This window comes from Pogona vitticeps, chromosome 1 (assembly GCF_051106095.1).
Source record: "Pogona vitticeps strain Pit_001003342236 chromosome 1, PviZW2.1, whole genome shotgun sequence".
Lineage (NCBI taxonomy): Eukaryota > Metazoa > Chordata > Lepidosauria > Squamata > Agamidae > Pogona > Pogona vitticeps.
Window position 1 is genome coordinate 24,621,702 of NC_135783.1, and position 25,696 is coordinate 24,647,397.

Consider the following 25,696-nt stretch of genomic DNA (forward strand, 5'->3'; position numbering starts at 1 on the left):
CACAGCAAGCCTCTCAAAAACCCAAAGCAAAGCTCTATCGAACGTAGGACCAAAATGGCTGCCAGATTCTGAACTCATTGCTATAAGAATATGAAAACTTTGATTGCTTGCTTAAAACCCTTTGATGTCTGACTGGAGGAGTTCCCACAAATGTCTGGAGATCAACAAAGCCCAAAAATCTAAGTCTAGCTGTTCAACAATAGGTAGATGTGTTATATCACAAAGGCCTTGGCTCTGTGAAACCAAAGGGTCTTCCCTGCATTCTTTATTTTTGTTCCTGAAATCTCAGAGAATGGGAAGCTGTTGATCTGGCAGCACTGTTTCCTAGCACAGATGGTTTTCAGCAGACGTCCAAATCCATGGAACTCAGTTTAACAGAAAGCAAGCCATATGATGGAACCTGGATATCAAATTTCCTGTAAACTCATTCCTCAAAAGCTCTGTAAACCATAAGCTCGGCAGGTTCTTTACATTCTTCACTACCTTCATAAATTCTCTTTGAAGAGAGAGAAAAAAGCTGCTCTCCCCTTTACCCATTGGGGGGAAAAACCTGTTATTTTCCCCATAGTCAGGCTTCTGACACTGAAATTCTTTAAAGTGAGGTAACACGTGTCTGTGACACATTTGCTTTTCAAGGAAATACTGCCTTAAATGGTGTTAGCTGGGCAATAAAATTGGCATCCATGAAAGCTCAATCTTGGAATAGGGAGGAACAGGGCAGTGTCTGAAGAAACAAACTGCTTTTTCAGTACATGCCCTAACATTCTAAACTTAAAAACTAGGTTGACTCTTTAGCCCATGTCTATTTGTTGAATACTTTTCAAATAATATTCTGGCTTTGTTGCACTCCTCTGTTCAGTGTTGATTATAGTTGGGAAAGAGTATCTGTAAGTACACCAGGGTGGGGCCCTTAGCTTTAAAGTGTTCCCCCCCCCAAAAAAAAGACAAATAAGTGGGTTCTTGAGCAAATCAAACCTGAACTGTCTCTAGAAGGAAAAATGACAATGGAAGTTATCTTGAAACAACATCACTCACTGGGAAGGACAGTAATGTTGGGAAAAGCTGAAGACAAGAGTGGTGTAAAAGAAGACCAAATGAGAAATGGATTAACATAAAGGAAGCCATAGGCTTGAGTTGTCAAGAACAGAGCAGGACTGTTGACAATAGAGGTTTTTGAAGGTCACTAATTTGTAGGGCTGCCATCAGCTGGATAAATCAATGGTTTGGGCTTTTGGCTACAGAGCCAGAGGTTGGACATTTGATTCCCCACTGTGCCTCCCTAACTGGACTTGACAATCCATAGGGACTTGACAATCCATAGGACTTGACAATCCATAGGGTTCCTTTCAGCTCTGCAGTCTAAGATGACAATGAAGAAGATGCCAGGAGCAACTTGCTGGCACATAGCAACAACAACTCCCAGATTTCCCGAAACAACAGTGCTATAGATTTCTACTGCCTATGGCACCCATGGTGCAAACTGTCTACAAATGCTGTCATGCCATTTGACATGTTGACAGAATGAATGAAAAAAAAATCCATAAATGTAGGTTTGTTCCCACATGGGGGGCAGGAGTGTAGGTTGGGTGTATCTCATGGATAAGTGGTTGAATGGGCCAGCAGCAAATGCTCTAGGATCATGCCTCCCCTTCTCTTTTTCTCTTCAAACCTTGCAGGACCCAGGCATAGCAGAAGGGAAAAGGAAGCCCTGCCAATTTCCATAATATGCTTACTCCTGGAGGACAGAGAGAGTGCAGCCCACACATGTCTGCCAACCCAAACAAAGTGGGGAGCTCTAATTTTAGAGCTGCCAACCTTGACAATGTTCCCAAACTATTGTGCTCGGGTACAGCAGGCATTTTTGTACATTGCGGCAAGCTTGCAAACAAAACAAAATAAAACAGGAATCCCCTACAACAGAAATCACCCATAACCAAACCCCCCCCCCATACATAGGTTAAGGTCATCAGCTTCAACCTTTGCTCCAAATGACATTGTCCTCGTCAGACCTTCCCTTGATGAAGTGAGGAGAGAGGGAGGGAGGGAGAAAATCATGAACATAAGGTAGTTTTCCCATGGTTTCAGTTTCATGCTGTTGTTCCCGGAAATTTTACTCTTTCTTTTTGACTACTTCCTGATTTCATGGAATCCAACCCCCTACCAAAAAAAGCAGAGCAAAAAGCAAAATGTGCAGCTTATGTACCATCCCATAGCACTAAAGCACTCTCTGGGTGGTTTACAATTGAATTATGCAGGCGACACATTGACTCCACAGCATGCTGGGTATTAAATTTACTGACCTCAGAAGGATGGAAGGCTGAGTGAACCTCAAGTGAAACCCAGGTTGTGAGCTGGGTGGTTGGACTACATTCAATAAAATCACATTAGCCAGGGTTCATCTTGGTGCTGAACTAAAGGCGCTATTACTGCGAGGCAGGCTTCCCAGAGTGGTAGAATATACCAGATGGGCGGGATATAAATCAAATAAGTAAGTAAGTAAGTAAGTAAGTAAGTAAGTAAGTAAGTAAGTAAGTAAGTAAGTAAATAAGTAAATAAATAAATAAATAAATAAATAAATAAATAAATAAATAAATAAATAAATAAATAAATAAATAAATAAATAAATAAATAAATAAATAAATGGATGAATCAATGAATCAATGAATAAAATTCCAAGGAGAGGGCCTTCCCCAGCCAGGTTACTATGGCTGAGAAAGCCTTCCCTGCATCTCCAACAAAGGTACTACTTTCAGTAGTGAGGCATGGATGTGCCCTTCTCACAGCAGATTTTAATGACTGGGCAGGTATATGCAGGCAGATTACTCCCTTAGATAGGCACTGGGAGCTAAGAATGGAGGCTAGAAAGGATGACCGGTTATGTTAAGTGTTTCTGCTTGCTATGCTCCTCAGACATTCTGGTCCGCTTGTACCGAGCATGTCTGAGGAGTTACAGCAGCTGAGGAGCAATTCCTATAGAGGTCACCGTGCCCAGAGGTCCCATAGTTCTTCAGCCACCTTGAAATAGAGAGCTAGAAAAAACATTTCTTGCTACCATGCTATGTTTTGAAGAAAAAAAATGTAAACAGGGCTGAACATAAACATGAAATCTACCCTTATAGTCTAAAATAGGCTGTCAGAAATCCTGATAAGACGTCTAAATAACGCTAAGAGAATTCTACTATGGTAAATCCTACTAGCATTATATTTAGCTCACCATGGCAAAAATTGTAAAGGGCGTGTCTGGAGAAGTGGATTTTGAGCCATGAAATCTCACACTGAAATAAAACCTGTTAGTCTTTAAAGGGCCCTCAGTATTTCATCTTTCCACTCTCTTCATTTTCGCCAACATATAGGCTATGCCATCACCCCCAAATTTTATCAGCTCCATCTGTTGCCTAGACAGAGAAGGGCTGGGAAATCATCTTGTTTCCCACGTGTTTCCCCTTAAGTCTCCTTTTTTTCCCCCATTTCAACAATCCTATATAATTCTTAGTTTTTAAATCCACACAACAATTCATTTTTAGTGTTGTGAAAGGATATGTTCTCTCAAATATGTATCTTAACATGTAGCATAAGTTTTTTTTAAAAAAAAGTTGAGAAGAAACTGCTGCAGGCCATACACTATACATCGAGCCACACAGAACTCTCTTAAAAAACCAGTTATGTTACCAACACCCAAAAGGAACCAACGTCCCATAGTTAAATGAGCAAGACATTTGACTCCTCATATAGGGAAGGCAGTGGTGACATGGAGGATGCTGTTTGGCTCATCATGTTGGGACAGCTGCAGACCAAGGATCTTCCTGAATTTCAAAAAGAAGTGAGTAAACCTCTTCCTTTATGGTTATTGCTGTTGCCCTCTGATGCTAGAGACAGGCCACTCACAAAATGGCATATGTAGTGTGGGGCAATAAGAAAAAAAAAGCAGCAGTTTACTCACCCATGTGAAACATCACACTTCACTAACTTGTTAACTCACCAATAAGTCCTTTGCACCTTTGTGTTGCTCTCATATAGAACAGACGGGAGCAGCAATTTGCGAAGAGGGGCTCCCCCCACGTTGTAGCCAAATCCCAAGGGGTGGCCAAATATCTTCCCAAATGTTTGATCTTAGGATACAAAGAACGGTTCTCAGATGGCCTCTTGCTTCTGGCAGAAGGGACCGACATCTGGAGGTTTTACTTTGTAGCCCTGTAGTGCTGGTTTCCTCTCATGAAAGGCCAAGAAAAAGAAAACGGAAACATGGGGGACTTGGGCCAGTCTATGTGACTGGTCTGATTCCAGAGCCTTGAAATGAAGAGTTACAAGTACCTAGCTACTTTGGGGAAACAAAGGTATAAGAAAGTTACATTTCGAAGACAGCATAAGTAGTTATATTACCCTATGTAACCTAAAGTTACTAGTGTTACTCTAGAAATTTTGTTAGAAAAATGAGGCCTCTTGCAACATCTTAGTTCATTGGACCTTTGCTCAAACTCAGGTACTAGAATGTTTAACACAATGTTTTTTCCTGGTATTGCAATACATCATTGAGTCCGTAAGTTACAGTTTAAAACAGCAGTCTTATGGAAATACATTAGAAAAAAAATGTCAAGGTGGCCATGTGGACAATTTGATGAAGTATCTAATACTAGTAACAGCCAGTTACAAAGTATTCTGAGCATGTACATAGTTCAGTTATATACCTATCTGTTAGGTAAGCATGACATTGAATAAACCACCCATAATATAGCAGATTTTAGATTTGCTGGTGGAATGTTCAAAGCAGATGTTTCAGGAAGAGGAAACCCTCAAGATATACACCCTGAATTCTTAGAAATTCTGGGAATTACAAGAAAAGGAGCCAGTATTTTCATCATCTGTGAAATCAAACTTACCTATTTTCCTGCAGTACTTATTTGTTTGTACATTTATATCTCATGTTTCAGAGAAACTAGTGGGGATCAATAAACACTGAGAACTGAAAAACAACATATAGATATACAGTACTTTTATCCAGAACTGAAACAATAAAAATACACAAAAATTTAATAAAACCAAACAAAAAATCATCTTCAAAAGACAGAAAATCTCTATAATCTCAGCTGAGTAAAAACATTTTGCAGTAATGATTTAACATGTTCAGAATTGGAACCACTTTGATCTTTTGAATTCAGGACGTCTTTTTGATATTAAATTTCTGCATTACTAGACCACTGGACAAGACATGGTGAGTCAGTGAATACATGAGGAGTGGGAGTATTCTGTGCAGTTTTGTTCTTGAAGCAAACAATGAGATTATCTCTAGTCCTTTGTGGAACCATCAGTGGGCAGAATAGGAGAGTGAAGCTTGTTGTTTGCGCTAATACATTGTGTCAAAAGAAAATTGTATTTGTTTTTCTCAGTTCAAGATGGCTTGAAAGGAAAGAAACAACAATAGGAGACTTCAGCAGATAGGACAGGAAACAGGAAAGGGTCCATCATGAGAAGAGGAAGAGGAAATGGAATAATGTTGCAGTCAGAGCAAGAGGAGAGGACCTTCCTTGCTTTCTCTTTCTTTTTGGCCTCCTGGTTGGTCTGTCTGAGTTATCGTTTTCATCACATCACCATCAGTTCTGCTGCCCATTATTCATAGAAATGAAAGAAGGAAGATAGCAGTTGGTGCTACAGGCAAGGTTGAAAGGACCAGGCACCAACGGATGAGGTAATTCAGCAATAAGGCTAGAAATCCCAGTATGAAGCTGATGTTACAGAAAACCCAGACAAGGTTAATTAGAGTATAGCCGAATAACTGAAATACAGCTCTTTTTTTTTCATGCTTTCTCTCATACTGAGGTAATGAGTAATCTTTGCAGCCTTGTAACCTGAGAGACCTTGACTGGCAGGCCCTAGGATAGTGGGGGGCATGCTAATCACTCCCACCCACAGCCCCATAAAATGCTGCTTCAGAGCTGAAATACATTTGCTGCCCCAAATTCTCCTCTGTAGATTTTTGATGTTGAATACTCACCATCTGTTCAAATATTTGCTCAACGTTCACTGAATATTTGATATTTGTACTTGTCATTTTGTTTAAATATTTAAGTAAGTAAGTTCAGTCACTTGAAACCGGGCAATATTTAGATAGGTGCCATGCAGCAGCATTTATATTTATCAATTAATATTCATCATGATATTATATAATTATATCTATTTCTCGTTAAGCATACATTAACGTTTGCCTGTATTTGACAGCTGAAAAAATCAGTAGTTTTTAATAGCTGATGGCAGTAATAACATATATAAAATGTTCACCTGTATTTGACAACTGACATACAGAAGTATTTAAAAACTGGCTGTATCCAACAGTTATGTGCAAGGAACTCTTGGATTAGCCAGAACTTGACAATGGATAGGTTATGACATTTCATATTAGAGATAGTTGCCACAATGAAAATAATCAAGATATGTTAGTAAGTCTAAAGAATTTACAAAAATAGCATAATGACAGAGTCCAGGAGCAGGAACTCCCTTTGTGTCTAATTATCGTAAGAATATTATGATCCACTTTCAGTGTCTGAAGGCTGTCTTCTATTTAAAGGGCTATCCAGTCCATTTAAAGATAACCCTAATGCCTCTGAGGGATTGAACAACAGACTGAGCAGGTCGGTCGGTCACTTAGGTTGCTCCCCCGTAGTGAGATGTGCTGCTTTTCTGTTTATTTTAAGGGCACCATGTGCAAATATTATGCTAATTAATGCAAACCTGAAGCCCCTCTGAGTACTCACCAAACCTCCTTGGTCCTCTTCTTGAGTGATGCATTTCCTTTTCGGTAGAAATGTGTAAGTGGTCAGTGTAATGAGAATGCAGATGGTTTGGCTTTTTCTCACCAGATTTGAGGATGCGATTAGACAGGCATTTGTTCTTTGGGAGTGGTCCAGTTTGCTCCTTTTTTGGCAACTACATGACATAGGAGCAATCCTATTCATCCCTTATCTTTTCCTACCCACATTTTGTGGGTCTCTGTCACAGGCTTTTGTTGTTGTTATGCAGGCAGAATCATGCTTCTTGGGTTTGGTTTTGGCATGTGTGGTCACCTAAATTGAGCTCAAGTGGATTGCTTACTTATTTCACTGGGAAGAGTGGGAAACAACGACTCCTTGAACCTATACTACAGGATCAATCCACTTATCAGTAAATGGAAAGCTTTCTCCCGTTCCGCCCATGGAAGAAACAAAAGAGGGTGTGAAGTTTGGCAGAGGTTTAAGCCCTTTGGATCCAGTGCTGAATTGGTTGCTTGGCAATTCAGTGCTATACCACTTGAGAATATATATTTTTTTCATAAAAAATTCCTCTCACCGCTCCACAGACATGACCTTAAAAAAAACTTTTTTCTTTTTCTTCCCCCCACTTTAACGCAGTCCCCCCACTTTGAAGCAATGTGACCCCATGCATAGTGTTTTCTAGGCGGTCCTGAGTCACCTTATATGTGTTGTAAGGTAAAGGTTCCCCTTGACATTTAGTCCAGTTGTGTCTGACTCTAGGGCGTGGTGCTCATTCGTCTCCAAGCCACAGAGCCAGCATTTGTCCGTAGATAGTTTCCGTGGTCACGTGGCCAGCGTGACTAGACACGGAACACCGTTACCTTCCCACCGTGGTGGTACCTCTTTATCTACTCGCATTTTTACATGCTTTCAAACTGCTAGGTTGGCAGGAGCTGGGACAAGCGACAAGGGCTCACTCCTTCGCGTGGATTCGATCTTACGACTGCTGGTCTTCTGGCCTTGCAGCACAGAGGCTTCTGCAGTTTAACCCACAGCGCCATCATGTCCCAATATGTGTTGTGGCATTTGTTAAATTATTTCTTCCTTGACCATTCAGATCAGGATATTAGAGAAAGCCTCTACTGAGAAGGGATAACTTTACCCCATTAAAAATGCCTTTTGATGCAAACATGGTGGGGGAGGGGGTGCCATAGATTACTTGGCTATTATAAAAGAAGACTGCGATTGGGAATCGCTGCTTTAAAGGGAGAATTGGACTAAATTGGGTCACCTCAGGTGCTGTGTGGTTTCCTGCCCTGAACACACCTAGTCTTTACATGTGCATGCTAGGCTTATCCAAAATGGCACTCAAATGGCGTACTACACTAGCCTAATACAGTCAATACAGTACTGTATATTGAACAAGAAGATACTGCAGTGGGTATGTGATTGTGGTTGCATGAAACTTGGAAGAATTGGAAAAGTATTGGAAACATCTACTTATTTATTTGTTGTTGTTTTTTAATCCATCGCTGGGCATGGGTGACAAAGTTCTCTCCCTTACTTTGTCTTGCAAGGTAGCCAATACTAGAAGAGAGGTCCTTCCTTCACAAAAGTGATACAAGGACATCACTGTGCTGTGCTAAAGGCACTACATAAATGTTGCAGGGGATAAATCTCTTGCCATTCCTGGGCGAGAGACCCATCAAAAGCGATGAAGTAAGAGCGAACTGTCAGCCCGGCCACTTTTGTACCTAGAATGGAGGGGAAAGATGTTTACTATGTCTTTGTCTCAGGCAGCAAAATTTCTTGGGCCAGGTCTGCTGTCTTTCTACCACATTTTTCCAGATGTTTAGATTAAATCACAGAAATAAATTGAAACTGACACATCCCAAGGAAATCTATGATTAAGAGTGAAACATACTATTTTGGGAGGGGGGTTGAAATACAAGGGTGCTAAAGAAAGCTATGACTTGTTATGACTTGTTACTGAGGTCCTATTCAGTGCTGAAATCATTGGCCCGTCTAATGTATTTAAAACTTCCAGTTTGCACTTTCAGCCAATATTTATATTTAAAACTAAAATATCCTTCCCTGAAAATATTAATCCATAAAACTTGCTCGGCTTCCAAGTATTCCAGTATATACATCGACTAAGACAGGATATTTTGAACGTTTAAAACCCAGAGTCGTTTTTAAAGGGGGGGAAAAATCTACTCAGCGCCATATTTGACAAGCAGTCTAGCAAATTTCTTTCTAAAAGGCTTCTCAATATAATGTTCTGCACTAGAACTCCATTCACAGAAACAGAAGGTCAAATACACAGCCATCACTGTGTTTCTGTTTCAGTGTCATAACTCTGTCATGCTTGCACTTCTCTGCTGGGTCTCTTAAACTGGAACATCCTTTAAGGAAGGGGCAGGCAACTTCAGCAGGTCTGAGTGGGGGGCAGTTATTCCCTCTCTCCTCTGGATCCACTGTCGGCTGTCACCCTCCAAAAAATGGGGAGGATTTTGCGCTGTTGTCTTGATTTTTGCAATGATTTTTCCACAACTGGCAGGGACTGTGCATTCCCTTTTCATTTTGGAAGAAAGGAAAACAGAAAAAAAACAGTAAAGCAAGGCCCTGTGATTTAATTTTAGGGAAAGGGTTGGCAACTATTCCCCACCAGCTGTTTCTGGGCCACCATTCCCAAATTCTTTACTGTCTCTGCACTGGCTAGGATTCATGGCAGTCACAGACCAAAAGATCTGGAGGGTTCCAGTTTAAATAAGAACTGTGCTTCTTGAGTCTTCCAGAATGGCAGCACACAGTTATGGGGAGAGGGACAGCACTGGGGGATGCCTGTAACCCTCAATCACCAGTAGAATTGCAAGTGGTCCATGGGCTGTACATTGCCCACCGCACCCACCCAACTTTTCAGACTGCATTGTGCTGTTCCTTAAAAGCACCTCTGTCTGATTCTTCTCACTGTGCCTGCAGTGAAATTAATGCTAATGTAGAAGAATGACTTAGGAGCGATCTCTAAGGTAGAGCGGTTTGCTTCCATTCTGGAGCACAGTTCCTGCCATCCACAAATATACTGGCAGGCAAGAAATGTAGTTGGACATGCCAACCATGTGGATGTTGTTGGGGACTGTCCTCCAAAGTTTCTGGTGGGCGAACAGGTTGGGAAATGTTGCTGTACAATATTGAGGCCCTATGGAAGTTTGAGAGTCCCACAGGAGAGGGTCCATTGCTGAACCCCCCCCACACACACACATAATAAAGAGACAAGACAGCAGTGATGAGTTGTTATTTTCCTCTCCTTCCTTCATAACCCCTTTCCTTTGTGTCTTTTTTTTTAAGGTTGCAATCATGTATAAAAGGGCAATAGTGATAAGCATAAACATCCTAAGAGTAGGATGTTATTTTCTGTCTCTCATTTCATTTTGTTTCACTCCTGTAACCGGAACCACTGGGCGTATAAGCCTATGACTTCAGGTGCTCCGTGCATCTTAAGAAGTGGACTAGGTCCACAGAAGCACATGCCACTTAAACCTTATTATTACGTAAGGTGCCAGAAGACTCTTTGTTGCTTTTATAAGGAAATGTTCCAGTTTTGGACTGGAAAACAGTGGTAGGAGAATCATGAAAGCTGTAATCCAAAAAAGGAACTTTTCTGAAATCTGACCTTTTGAACCTTGACTGAAGTCTACAACACAGATAATTATATTCATATGCCCTACAAAAGTGTTGTCAGAGAGGAATACATGATGACTCTGCAGCCTCCTAGTTATTTTCATGGCTCCCAAAGCAACTTTTAATAGTGCCTATTCTTAGCTGATTCTCCGTTTTAATTTGCAGGCATGTTATTTAGAACAGAATTTAGCACTGTAGTACTAATCGTATGAGTGGAGTGGTTCGCTTCCTACTGGTATGTTCATTACATTTAGCAAAGGCCTTTTTATTAAATTATTATACTTCTGCATGCACAGAAACTGAAGGAGACTCCGCTTACATATAGCTCTGGAGCACAGAGTTGACTGCTCCTTGACCACAACCACAACCATGCAAATATACTTTTCCATTTTAGGATATGCATGTGGTCTGATGCCTCTCTTTCCCTTGTTATGATCCCCATTAGGGTGCTGAGTAGATATAATTGCATCTAACAACACAAGGTATAAGTAAATAAATCAAGAATCCCTATAAGGTGGCCATAACAAAGACAAGGAAGCAAGGAATCTGTTGAGGTAGGAATATTGTACAGCCGTGTTTCCAGTTATTAATAAACAAGAGCAAAGTTTGCCTTAATTGAAGGTGATATGACTTCCAGTGAAACAGGACACAGGTGAAGCATCTAAAGCTTCAGAGAATGACTTAGTTTTAAATTGTATTGATGATATATCATTTCATTCCTTATCATTTCAGTGTGTGTGAATGTTGCTGTCAATTTATTTTCTTTGCAAAGGGATTGGGGTTTGGGTGTGTGGCCACTTCATGGCCACTGTGCTTGTACCACCACTACCCTTTTAAAAAAGGGATATCAGTAAATTGCTAGTAACCACCACCGCTACTGATTCTACAAAAACAACATGAATACATTATTCAGAAGGAGACAGCTTTCCCTCCTCCTTTGTGGGCTTGAGCCAAGAAAGAGACAGATCCTGCTTCGAATTGTGAAGAAAGGGGTGTAACATCAACGTCTCCTCTCTCTCTTTTTAATCCTGCTCTTTACAATACTTTGCAAGGCTTTATAAACCTGCTTTCTTCTCCAGAGAAATGAGAGAGAGAAATATGCAGGAAAATAAGGAAAGGGGTATGAGTGAGAAAAGGAAGGAAAGGAAAAAGGAAAGAGAAAAAAAGTCTCATACTACTCTATCGATATATCACTTTTGTAATTAAAGAGCAGTGTAACCTCTCCCAATTTGAAGAGACCCTCGCCCAGCAGGCTGAGGCAAAGAGGCAGTCACGAAAGCAGAAAAATCAGGGAGCTAGACGGGGTACAGATTGTATTTGTCCTAAGTGTGGAAGGGATTGTCACTCTCGAATTGGCCTCCTCAGCCACACTAGATGCTGTTCCAAGTCCTCCATACAGAGCACAATACCATAGTCTCTCGAGACTGAAGGATGCCTGTGATGATGATGAACCTGCTATAACGGTTCAAACAGAAGGAAATGTAGTGATGCAGTTCAAAACAATGTAAATGTTCCCAGTAATATATATTGATTCTTTTCATCTCTCTGTTGTACCAATATTTTTCCCAGTGGTCATATGGTGTACATACACCATATGACCACTGGGAAAAATATTGGTACAACAGAGAGATGAAAAGAATCAATATAACTCGGTTCTTTTCTCATGTGTGATTGAGCCCTAAGATTCATTAACTCGCCTCATGAATTCCTCCTGCCTTTCCTTAGGCACAGTGAGACAACAGGCTCAGTTTTCAAATCCTGGGAGGGGGGTAAAGGACCTGATGGTTCACCTGTTAGTCAAGCTGGTTTCTATGAATGGAATAGAAGGCACCATCTTGTCATCTGCTTCAGAGAGCAAAAAGTCCTGCACTTGTTTGGTCCATGATTTTCCGCAAACTAGAGGTTCTTCCTGCTTAACATAATTTTCTTTCATGCTTAATCCCCGCCTAGGGTTTCTCCTGTTCCTTTAAGAAATGTTTTGACCTACTCATTGCTTGGCAAGTGCAAAACCACGCATCCACAAACACATTACAATTAAAAGGTCCATATTTTATGTCCAAGATTAATTTTCCACTCCAAATTTCTTTATCTAGAAGAAGTGACAAAAACATTTTTCAGAATTACAGTACTTCAGAAAAATAAAAACACTTCAGAAAAATATCCTAAAACATTCTCCTTCACATTCGTCTGTTACACTTTGAGCTCTGTTCTTTTATTTAAACAACAAAACAACCTCTAGGTCAAAGCTGATTTGCCATCCTTTTGTGTTAGTATGGTGGGAAAGGGGACAGCACTGGAAAACTGCCTCCCATCTTGGTGTCTGGCAGTGGGTTTAAGTTCTGCAAATTACAGATTTCCTGATTATCTGGAGCCACCACGAAAACTGGAGAGCCCAGCTTTAGAATACAACCCCTTCCTTGACTGCAAAAAGTCTCCAAAGTTATATACACCTTCCCCTTTCTGGGGAGAAAGGTTGCATTTCTCAGCTGTTGTACTCAGTGTTAAACCCAACACCTTCGGTTCCCTTGGTAGATGACTTTGCAGTCTTAGCCATATACACGCAAAACCAGCTCAAGAAGTATTTTATTAAAAAAAGGAGGAGATGACATGGTTGTAATTTGGTCAGGCTGTTAGATGCTGCAAAAACAAAACCAATCAAAACAAAAGTACTGTATAGAGTGCAAAACAACAGGAATGTGTTGCATGAATCAGACATCACCCATCTGTTGAAATAAAGAAAACACTCTAGGCACATCTAATTAGATGTCATAAAACTACTCATACCTCTATAGATGTCCACCATCTGATCTTTCTGAAGAGATTGCTGTGCTGAACGATGGGCCTCAGAGTTCCAGCAGCTCTGCACAGTTCTGCTTTCCCCAAAGCCAGGTGAAAATAAAGACAGTTCTCAATATCTTGCCATTTCCTCTGAAAACTTCCTCACTACGATAACCTCTTTTACCTTTCTCTTTTGTAGGCACTATACAAGCCAAAGTGCATGAGATTAGGTTTGCTAGTTCCAGCATGGAACTGAAAAAACCACAGGTTGGAGACTACAAGCCCCACTGCTCATGATAAATTGTGAAGACAGTTAATTTTGCTGGGAGGTTTTTCTGCACAATTTTGTTCAAAGAGTTATCCATGGCAAAGTGGATAAGCTTCTGTTTCATTTCTGAGATAGGTAGTGTTACTTTTTGGACTGCAATACCCAGAATTCACTGGCCAACATGACAATGGCTATCCTTACAGGGAGATCCTAGGAATAACAATCTTTAAAAAGTGACTTCTCCAATCTGTGATTTCTTCAATTCTGTATTTCCATCAGAACTTTAAAAACAGTGTGGAGAGGAGTAACAAATACACAACAGGGGACAACTGTAATAAAAGGATACAGTGAGAATTCATCATCACTGTTCCAGACATGCAGCCCTCTCTTATATTTCTCCCTTCCCACCTCCAATAGTCTTGTCAGTACAGTATTCCATTAAAAAAAGCACAAACAATTCTTATTAGAATGCCCAGGTTTCTCCAACTACGTGGTCTCCCTCAGAAAGATTTTTGTATTATCTGGAGCCTACTAATATTCTGCTCTGGTTGCATAAGGACTAGCAGTCATACTTCACCATTAGAAACAGAAGGAAAGTGTTAGAACACATGGTTTACACCTAGGAATTCCTTGTTGGCATGGGAGATGTGTTTATCAGCTGAGGCCTACTTCACAGGTCTGAGAAAGATGCCCTGGGCCACTCAGTCTTACAATGGTGTCCTAAGACTCTCTGTACAAGTTAACTCATAGAGTTTGTTTTCCTGAAAGATGGGTAACAATTTACAGTGACCAAAAGGTCCTTCTTTGGTGAGACTGTGATATCTGAAGAGTTGTTTTCCTTTTTGGTGGGTGATACATATCTTCCTTTTTTGTGAGGTGTAAGAGGTCATGCTCCTAATAGAGTTTTTGACTGGCAATGGATCTAACCACTCCTATTTGAATTTTTAAATAAAATAGATTTGGGGGATCATTTTAGTACAAAAAGCCGCCTAGAGTGGTCGAAATGACTAGATAGGCGGGGTATAAATACAATAAATAAATAAATAAATAAATAAATAATAAATAAAGATGGAAACCACCTACATTGATGTAACTAATGATAAATGGGAAGAAGGATATGGCACAAATATCAATTCTGTATGAACTTCAGAGGGGATATCAGCCGCAGGAGTGCACATTCTGAAAGCACTGCTTGGATAAATCTTCTCAAATAACAGCTAGTTGACTAGCTAGTCCCCCCCCCCAAAAAAAAAATTACAGAGACCTCTCTATTTTCTTCCTGTATATCTTAATTTGCAAAGGGATTGCATTTTAGGGACATGGTGGCACTGCGGGTTAAACCGCAGAAGCCTCTGTGCTGCAAGGTCAGAAGACCAGCAGTCGTAAGTTCGAATCCACATGATGGAGTGAGCCTGTCGCTTGTCCCAGCTCCTGCCAACCTAGCAGTTTGAAAGCATGTAAAAATGCGAGTAGATAAATAGGTACCACCACGGTGGGAAGGTAACGGCGTTCCATGTCTAGTCACGCTGGCCACATGACCACGGAAACTGTCTACAGACAAACGCTGGCTCTGTGGCTTGGAGATGGATGAGCATCATGCCCTAGAGTCGGACTAAATTGCTTTCCCACTTACTATATGGAGCTCCTATTTGGATCGAGGCCATAGATCATGATGTTGACACTTTGGCAGCTGCCTTTTTCAGGAAAATCTTAGGAGTCCCCAACATGATTCGTCTTTCAACTTTAGTTTTGGAATTAGGTACCCATCTCCCTTCTACCCTTGCTTGGTCCACCACATTTAAATATTGGCTTCGTTTACATTTAAACTCCAAGCCCAATTCCTTACTATACGATCTACTCAGAGACAATTTTCTTTCCAAGTGGCTGAAGTTGATTGAGATTAAACTTCAATCCCTTGATTTGAATCTAGAATCCCTAAATGATTTAGGAATTCAACAGGCCCATGCCCTTATTAAATCTAAACTCTGGCAGCATGAGTTTGAGGTTCTTGCAGCCAAACTGAATCCTACCTGTTCCCCGCTCTCTTTTGGTCTTTTCCCTTCACTTGGTTGTCATCCAAATTATTTTTCCTCACTTATCAACCCCAGGTCAAGAAGAGCATTTATGTTAGCCCGATTTAACATTTTTCCCTCAGCGAACCATGCCGGTCGATTTGCAAATATTCCTAAAGAGGACCGATTATGCCTGTTCTGCCATTTGGTTCCGGATACACTTGATCATATACTGTTTTCCTGCCCAGTTCATTTCTCCATTTGTAAGGCACTACTAGAACCCTGGTTATCTTCCCTGTCGAACACCCCTGAGATTTTTCTGAATGATTCTTCCTCCCGTATCACTGAAGCTGTTGCTATTTTTCTGCTTGAGATTCTCAAATTAACTTCCAAGTTATAACCCGTTGTGTTTATTGTTAGTAATCCCAGCTGTATTTATGCCAATAAAGGTTTGGAGAAAGAAAGAAAGAAGAGTCAGACACGACTGGACTAAATGCCAAGGGGAACCTTTACCTTTACCTATATCTTCATTTGCAGTAAGCCGCAGGAAATAAAAGGCACAGGGCATTTCAAAGAGCTATTAAACATTGCACCTTCTTTATTTATTTGATTTATATCCCATCTTTCTTTCAATGCTGTGCCCAGGGTGGTTCCCTAGTCAAGGTCTTGTACAATTAGGTGAGCAGTAGTGTATCACTTCTAAAATTATAGTAATAAAGTCTAGTTGTGATGCCAGTTGCTTTTATTAGTTTAAATTAGCATATATGGACTTAGTGCAAAATGTCCTCTTTTTTTTGTGAAACATATTCTCCTCTTTTGTGTTGATTGTTCTCAATGTCCTCCTTTTTCAATGTTTGTCTTTTTTTGGCAATGGAGCAGCAGCCACCCTAGTAATAAACCACTCATTGGGTTCAAACATGTTAAACATAAAATATGATGAAACTAAGTTCAGTTGCAAAGCTCAACAGAAATCTAAAAGCATCATACAGTACACAATGACTTTAGGAACCAGAAGAACAACTCTTGGGCACAACAAAGGGCCACAGAAGCAAGTACAGTATCTGAAGAAGGTGGAATCAAGGGCAGATTAAACGTTCCCGTTTGTGTTGATTGTGTCAAAATCATGTTTCACCAGCAAATCTTAACAGCTTAGAGAAATGGCCTTGTTTGTTTAACCGTGCAAAGCTTTTGAGCTTTGCAACATGAATCACCCATCCATGGTTAACCACGTGAACTGTGAAACGACTGATAGCTTGGTGTATGGGAACCCTTGACTGCGTGTCAGACATGCATGGACAGGAGACATTAAACACACCCAGCTGCAAAACCATCCTTAGCCCAACACAGTGCGGTCATTTGTAATCGTCTCTCTGTGTATGGAACACTTTGTGCAGTTTAGCAAAGCCCAGCCTTTTCATAGTTTGGGTTTGGATGCCATATGCTTTGATTGAGAAGCGTGAACCTCCCTTTTGGCTTGGCCTTGGGCAGACGTTACTCTTTCTATTTGTCTAATTTGGACATTTATTTTTTTCAGCTTTGTGTAAACATCTGCAATGGGTTAAAGCCAAACAGAGTGAAGACATCAGAAGAAAAATAACAGGAGGGAGGAAGAAATAATATAATTTACTGTCAACTCTGCTGCTTTCCTCCATACTTAAGAGTCAGCAGTAAACAGAGTTTTGCTTTTGATGGGCATCTGGCTAGAGAAATTTTAGCACTACACCTTCTAAACTCAGCACTTTTTGAGGGGTGTGTGTGTGTTTGTGTGTGCGAATACCTATGTTTATGCTTCAATTTGTTGCCTGGCAAAATATTTAAATATATATTGGGCAGCTTTGACATCAAAGTGAAGTTTGCTGCTGTGTCCCATTCTGGACGAACAAACTCAGATGTGGAAGCAAAAAAAAGAAAAAAGAAAAAAAAGAAAAAAAAAGAAGGAGCTGGCAGTGTGACACTGGAATCAGTGTGCATACATGGTGCTGTGGAAATTAGCCCTATTTCCAAGGTTAGACAAGGCCAACCATGCCTATCCCCTTGACATTGCCTTCAACTGGTCCTTAATTAGTGTCATGACACTGCCTAGAATCTGAAGATGTTTTAATGTGGAGGGTGTCTAATAAAACAAGCGGAAAAAAAATACTTTATAGGGATCCCATCATTTCCTCTTTAGTACATGTATATGTCAAGAAAAAAGAGAGACATGCTGGGAAAACATGATAGGGATTAGAAATGGAAGACAGCATCATCTGGACTTTTCTTCCTTGTAAAATTTCATGAATGGGATGAGGTAACAGAACAGTAGAAACAGTTTCTGGAGGTGCCCTGAGATCCCATCTTTCTATCCCTTCATGGAAAGAGGTCCAAAAGTTATGCAGGAAAAAAGTTATGTACAAGGTTAGTAGAAGATTTGGCTGATGATAGGTAGTGGCAGAGGTCTATAGGAGCTGCCATTTTGATTTCCATAATAGCCCTGAAATAGCATTGCCCACAGTTATTGTGGGGAATTCAGATTGTGCCTTCCAAATAGCAGCCAGTGCCACCTCTGTAAATAAAACATTACAGAAGTTTTTATCTTAAAAGCAAAAGAAATGTTTCCTCTCCCTTGCAAAATGTCAACATAGACTAACAAAAATGTGGTATACCTTCCACTTCATTTCCTGGCTGTCATTTTGTGTCCTTCTAGAATCTAGGCATTTCTAGAACTCAAGTAGAAGGAACTTTCTCTGCAAAAGGGTCAGGACACTTCTCCAAAAATATCTTGGTATGTTTCTGCTAGGGGAAAAGGGTGAAGGAAAGGGTTGTTAAAGCCTACAGGTTTTGGTAGCACGTACAAATTACAACGAAATCCCAAAACAAATAGAATCTTTAATTAGAAGGCTGCAAGCCCAAGGATCCTTATTTGGATATAAATCTTCCCGGAATGAGTGGAAACTTATTCTGAGTGAAGAGCTGAGATCACAAGAACTGTACACAATGTTCCATAAGGGCCTTGCCCACCTACCTCCAGTCCCATAACAATAACATGTCTGCCATTAAAATCCAGACCTGCATTAGCCTAATTAGATATTTTATTTATGAGAATTAGGTAAAATAACTGTGAATTTTCTGACAGGTTGCACTGAATGAGATGGGCAAGACTGGAGGAAAAACATGGCACAGCCTTGGAGAATATTTTTACTTGGTTTTGCTGCCTGCTAGAGAAAAGCTGTTTCCACTATGATCTTGCTGTATATAAAGCAAATGCTGTTGAGATGCCGTAAATCTCCAGTATTCTGTTATACAGAAGGAAGTCAAACCTGGTAGAACCATAGTTGGATCACAGCTTCTCACTTCCTCGTGAGTATAGGAGAAACTCAGACTATGAGAGCTTGATTTGGTTGACAACTTTGGAGCATAGTGTAACAGCACAGCTAGGCAACCCAAGGTTGTCCCAACTAGCTATGTTTTTGCGCCCACAATTAACAGGGAGTGTGTGCGTCTTTGAAATCTCGTATAATTATCATGTGAAGCATAGCCTGCAATGATGAAGCAATACTAAAAGGCTCACTGAGACAGCTGCATCTGGGAGAGCTGGAGGAACAGCCAAAAAAAAAAGAGAGAAAGAAAAATAAAAAAAAGAAAGAAAAGAAAAGAAAAGAAAAAAAAGGAAGAAGATCTGCAATAAACTCATGGTCCAAATGAAGTTTTGGTTCCCCCCACTCCTTTGCTGGTAGGTCAAAGGGTAGACCTGCCTGTGAAATGGGGGTAGAAGGAGAATTGCTTTAAGGGCAGCAGTGACTCTGACATTAGTCCTGAGGAGGCAATCATCTCAGGTGGTGGGATGCTGATGGTGCTGAGGCCACCCTGCCCCAAAGAAAGCCCTTGCTGCTCCATTCTTGGAAGCAGCTGTGGAAAGGGCAGCAACGCGAGTGAGAGCATCAGCAGTGCAGAAACAACACATTCCTGACACTAAGAGAAGAAAGAACTGTTAGTGTTGATGATAAAGAAAAAAGAGAAACAGCTTTCCAAGGAGGATGCTTCTTGGCTGTCCCCGCTCCCCACTCTTGACCAAGGTCTGCAAAACTATTTCATTTTTGCCTGGCTCGAAAATTCCTGAAGCCATAGAACTGTAGGAGAAGTGACCTGCAACAACAACAACAGCAACAACAACACATGTACAAGTGATTCTGGGAGGCACCTCTCCACCACAATACCTTGGCCTCAAGCACATTGGCGCTGGCATTTCTAAATACTGCTTTTGATGCTGCTTCAACTGACAAATTTTGTGGGACGGGGAGCACCCACCCAGTTGTCAGAGAAATGGCATTTCGCTACCTACCCCCAACTTAAGAGGAAAACCTTGTTTGTTCTAACATGAGTTTGCCTCAATTTGCATCTTTCATTTTGTAATTGACCAAATGGGAGATAGTGCAGCTTAATTTGCAAGTCTGATATCTGAGGCAGATAGCAGAGAGAGATTTTAGTGGCAGGAAGCATGAGGATTTCAATGTCTGGAAGGATAAGGTTGCAAGAGGTGGAAATATACATTCATCTTAATGTGTGATGTAACCTTAGTCACTTTTCTATGTTACCTTATTCATTAATTTTAGGCTAGAACTCCATAATGCTGAACTATGTAGAGTTTGGAAAGTATAGTTCCTAGAATCCACAGTCACCCTAATCTGCTTTGGCATCTTGGTCTTATGCCAGCCATGAGATCTCTTGAAAAGGTTAACAAATTTTCACAGTGCATTCTTGTCCTGCCAAGATGCACTCAGTTCTTCACTAAGGCTGCCTGTTTTGCGCTTGTTTTTGCCGAGGGAGGAGCAAAAATAGAAGGTATATATATTCAGAATAGATGCAATTATGCCCTTCCAGCAGCAAATACCAATTTATGGGTTAATATTCTTCTGTTGTTGTTGGTTGTTGGTTGGTTGGTTGGTTGGTTGGTTGTTGTTGTTGTTGTTGTTGTTGTTGTGTGCCGTGAAGTTGAAACTGACTTATAACGGCCCTAATAAGGCTTTCAAGATACATGATATATTTAAGGAGTGGCTCCAAACCCCCAGTGAGTTTCTGTGGTTGAGGAAGGCTTCTCCATCACTCTGTGCACTACGCTACACTGGGCATCCACATTCTTCTGGCGGAAAATATTTTTGTCCTCTAAATTTTGGCACTGGGAGTCAAAACCTTTCGATGTACTCTACTAACAGCTCTCTCTGCCAGCTACTGATGAGGTGAAGTGATGTAGGTTGCATTTTAGTTACACTCCAGGGTGTTAAGCAGATTTGAGGAAACAGGACCGTTTTTAGTCTACAGTATCACTTTTAAATTCCCATATGTGCACATAAACCCAAGCATCAATCAAGTTTATATACCCATTAGTGTAATCTTGTGGCTGCCATTCCAACCCCCTTCAAAGTGAGATCTTGAATGGTTACTGTAAAACAGAGCTCTGATATGTCCAGTATGTCATATGTCACAATTTCACAAATGACATAAAAGGCATCACATTTATGCATTTCCGGCCCAGCAGTCAAGTGAACTAAATAGCTTGAATGTCTTAAGTATGCTCAAAAAATGAAAAATAAAATAAAAATTAAAAAACTGTGGTTACCTGCTTTCCAATCATGCATTCAGGTAACTATGTACAGGAATGCCCAAACAGTGCTTTTATGCTTTGGTAGACCAATAAATATGGTGATTTGACTAATACAATACCATCTCAATGCTGAACTTTTACAAAGTGACATAACCAAAAGAAAAGCAAAGCAAAAGAAATGAGTTAATTTCAATGGTGGATAACACAAAGGAATGGTAAGAAAGGGATGACATGGAATAGTCATGCCGCCAAAGCTTGTAAATATCTGCTCGATCTGATTCTGTACAGCTTGAAGCTCATCTGTGCAATCATAAAGTACGGTATTCTTCTTGCAGGGTCCACCCAAAATGTACAGTGCTTCAGGGATATTTCCTTGACATGTGTCTGCATTTCAGATTCCTTTTTGTTTAGTCTCCATTCCATGGTTTAATCAAAGACGACAAAATGTTTGTAAATACAATTTTAAAAAAGAACCTTCGTCTGTTTGCTTTAGCCCTGATGGGAAACAGAATGAACATGACAGAAGAATGCGAAAAAAACAGCTGCACCCCTGATCTTTTGTTCCTATGTCTTTATCACATTTTATGAAACTAGAAATGTTTCAGTGGATTTTATTAATTTCAGCTGCAAGTCCATCCTATCTCAAGGGCTCAGGGCAGGAACGCAATGCATGCAAACCAAAGGTCAGGCTGGAAGGAATCCTGAATGGGATGCTAATTTGAAAAAAGTTATTTTTTGAATGCTGCAATTAAAATAATCCAAGAGTAACTTGCTTAAGTGCTAACATAATGTCACAGAAACCATCGGTCTCACCATTGCTTTCCATACTGGTGCCCCTCATACCAAACAAAAAAGAAAGCAGTTAGAGTAGTTACTACACTCTGGCTTTGAGAAATGTTTCAGTTTCCCTCTTGGCAAGCACAACGTGTACATCTATGTTTTGCAACTGTGAATTACATGGCTTTTCCCCTTCATGCCACTTTTTCACAAACAAGATGCAGTGCGATGAGCTAGCTTAGTGTACACTGCCTGTTCTTTTCAGTGTTCGGTTTTCTGTTGTGTATTGTTGTGGAATTCTCATGGATCTTTTCCGTTTCGGGCTGTGATGACATGCTTCACACATGTTCCTAATGGGTGTTGCTCTCTGTATGAAGGTATATGTCCTATTCCCAACCATAACTTCACTCAAACCTCCAGTCTGTCCAGCTGTTTCCCCCACTCTGCTTCTAGAGCTTTGTCTTCATTCCACTACAGTTCTATCCTGCCATTTCATGCTTTACCTGAGTGTTTCTCAGGACGAGCATATGCGTACTCTTCTTGGTATTTACTGTGTATGCTGTCATCACAACCTGTCAGTAAAAATGAGGTGATAAACCACAACTTACACTGGGCACACAGCTTGAGACCCCATGCCAGGTTTTCCTCTTGTGATGCATTTGGCTCACTGTCTGCTTCTCTTGACATTATGATGACATAACAACATGATGGAAAGGGAGCAGGTACCACTATGAATGATCACAACCTTTCTTAGCCACAGCTGGCATAAAGTGAGAAGTGAGAAGACTCTGGTGGCTGTGACTTTACCTGCTGAGTACTTTAACCCACCCACAAGAGAGTGGCATGTGACCCCCTACTCAGCCAAACCATGGATGTGTGTAGTTGATTGACATCACAAAAACATACAAGTTGTAATACCAAAGAAGGATGGAGGGTAAGCAGGTAACTAGTGCAGAATGTCTATAGGATGAGTTGTGGAAGGAATGGGAATAGAAAGAAATTAGCATACGGCAGAAATCTGTAGAGTAAGAACAGGCATCTCCTTTCCCTCAGAGCTTTCAAGCCCAAAATAAAGCTCAGCTTGGCTCTTTCATGGTCTAAAGCACTGGTTCTTAACCTTGAGTTACTCAGGAGTTTTGGACTGCAACTCCCAGAAGCCTTCACCACCAGCTGTGCTGGCTAGGGTTTCTGGGAGTTACAGTTCAAAAGCATCCGAGTAACAAAGGTTAAGAACCAGTGGTCTAAAGGACTGGACTTTTCAGGAGTGAAATAGCAGAATATATCACAGAGAGTGAGTAATTTTGAGCAGCAGAAGGAAATTCCCATTGATTATGTCCTTCTATTACATTTTTCTCTTTTGAGGTGGATTGCCTGTTGAAAAGTCATGGGAAAAGTTTAAACCACAGGAGATCATGGTACGAAAGCTTATGTTATAATAAAATATTTGTATTTAGATGCAACAAGGTTTTGTTTCCTCAGATCAACCCACCTTCAATCCTAGAAGAAGAAGAAGAAGAAGAAGAAGAAGAAGAAGAAGAAGAAGAAGAAGAAGAAGAAGAAGAAGAAGAAGAAGAAGAAGAAGAAGAAGAAGAAGAAGAGGAGGAGGAGGAGGAGGAGGAGGAGGAGGAGGAGGAGGAGGAGGAGGAAGATTAATTATAACAATACAGTTTCAGCTTCTGGCAATGCCTGGGTAAAATAACAAATGGCTTTTTATAAAGGCACTTGGATTGATGCCTTTTGTGAGCCCTGGACAATGACTTAAAGATTACATCTGGTTCTAAAGACAATGGCTTCTAAAGTTTCACAGAGCTTCCCAGTGAGATAAACATTTCTATCCTGGAGGCAACACCTTACCTGTAAAGATGTTATAACCTGAGCAGCTGTGTTTTCTTGCCAAACTACCTGTGAATTGATTCCCAGGAGGCAGAGATGAAGATAAGACCAAATGTTTGCTGGAGATGCCATCCATCACCAAGATGATCCTTTCAGTTGCATTGTAAAGCTCTTTCATGGTACAATCAATAAGGATAGGATAGGATAGGATATGGATAGTTAGTGCAAAATGTCTGCATTCATGGGACCCTAATGTTTATCAACTACAGGATAGCCCTTTTTCTGTTTTCTTCTATTCTACAGAATAGAGCACCTGCCAAAACTGTGTTGCCAAACTTTCCCTCTTATGTCCTTTAGGATCATCTGGGAACATTTTGGAACCCATGGAGAAATACCTTTATAATGTCTAGTCAAAATACTGCAAACATTTGCAAGCTTTAGAGTTCCCTATAATTCTTCGTTAGGGTAGGTGGTACACAGGAAATAGGGAAAGAAATGGATGGATCCAAAACTGAGGCCATGAGATATACAGAGCTCTATGCTTGTAGATCTCTAGGTTCTTTGATCAATTCTTCCACCCTTTTTCTTAACAGAAAAATAAGAGTCCACTAAAGAGGAGAAGGTTAAAAACTCTAAGCACTTTCCATAGTCTCCACCATATTACTCTGCATAGATAGATGGCTTTGGTTGTTACACAGGGTTTTTAATTTAACTATTGGCATCAGCAGAGGATATTAGGTCTTGAGTTTTTAGTACTGTGTTTTGATATTGTTCATTTTTTTATATGTTTAAGGTTCTTGTTATTGTTTTGTGATTTGATTGGTGTGTAGACCACCCCGTATAAGAATGAAATGGAATGAATAAATTAATAAAAAAGAAAATAGTTGAACAATATGTTCTGACTGATCATGTTAGGAGGCACTTGCTTGTCTGGAAAAGCCCTTGGTGCGTTCTGAAATACAGTTCCTGAGATGCTCTGTTTTCATTAAATGATATGTGTGTTTGTATGTATGCAGGTGTGTGTGTGTTTTAAAATAAGCCCAAAAAAGGCTGGGACAAAAATTGCCCACATTAAATCTACTGCATTTTGCCACTAGGGTCATTTTTGCCCTACTGAATGCAAGAACCTATGTTTTTTTTAATGCCCCGTCTTTTTAAGTGACTCATAATAGCAAGAAGCAGAAATACAGTAACATATTCAGGTTATCAATGGATTGGATTTATTGAGACAGAGAACACAGGAATTATCTGCAAGTTTCAGAGCAGTGCTACCTAGGATTCAGTTAGTACTTGCTTGGTACGTAATTCAAGACTTTCTTTGGCAATTTTAGTATGTACGTGACTTCACTACATTGTGCACACATCGTGTGCACCCTGAAATCACCAAAAGAAGCCTTTACACCAGAGGGAATTTGCCACTGATGATGATATCATTCCTGTTCGACCCACAGAGCTGTGCAACAGATTTTCAGTGACCAAATCAGTGGGATTTACATAAGTACTGACTCTCCATCCAGTCTAATAGGCTCCCTCTAGCTGGGAGCAGTAATCAGATTTAGGCCCACAAATGTATGCTACATTCTAACCCAAACCATAATCCTCATTTTATTGCTAAACTTTATCACAATGGAATTCTCATAGAATCAGAGAAACTCCACAGCTGTGGAATGTTTAGAATCTGTGTCTAAACATTCCGCTGTTTGTGTAACGGTGTGACAGGATTTTAGTCAGCTTGTCCATTTCTTGTCTTTCTTTCATACAAATGAAAGCAGAAGAGGGGCAGCCTATGAGAAAAAACATTTTCCATGTCTGAGTATGAGCAAAACTTCCCCTGCATTTAGGAGGGGAGAAAAACACGCTGCTGAGATATAGCATGTCAAGGAGCACAAGCCTGTATGTCTGTCGACAGGCCCAAAATGTGTCACTGCTTCTGTCTTAACAGTCAAGTGGCCAGCACCCAAGTTTTCATGCCCCGTATCAGTTTTCAGCTCTAACTAGACACTAAACCCTTTCTCAGTTACAGGCTATATGTGGCTGCAGGGGACCG

At 40.5% G+C, this 25,696-nt stretch overlaps 2 long non-coding RNA genes across 2 annotated transcripts; one reads left to right on the plus strand and one right to left on the minus strand.

Moving 5' to 3' along the window:
• Positions 1-5,168: 5,168 nt before the first annotated feature.
• LOC144585760 (uncharacterized) lies at positions 5,169-25,696 on the plus strand. The gene is made up of 2 exons (XR_013540300.1): positions 5,169-5,683; positions 18,574-25,696. It is a non-coding gene; the product is annotated as an uncharacterized LOC144585760 (long non-coding RNA).
• On the minus strand, positions 12,289-14,328 carry LOC144585761 (uncharacterized). Its single transcript, XR_013540301.1, has 2 exons — positions 13,188-14,328; positions 12,289-12,492 (listed from the first exon to the last, which is right to left on the minus strand). It is a non-coding gene; the product is annotated as an uncharacterized LOC144585761 (long non-coding RNA).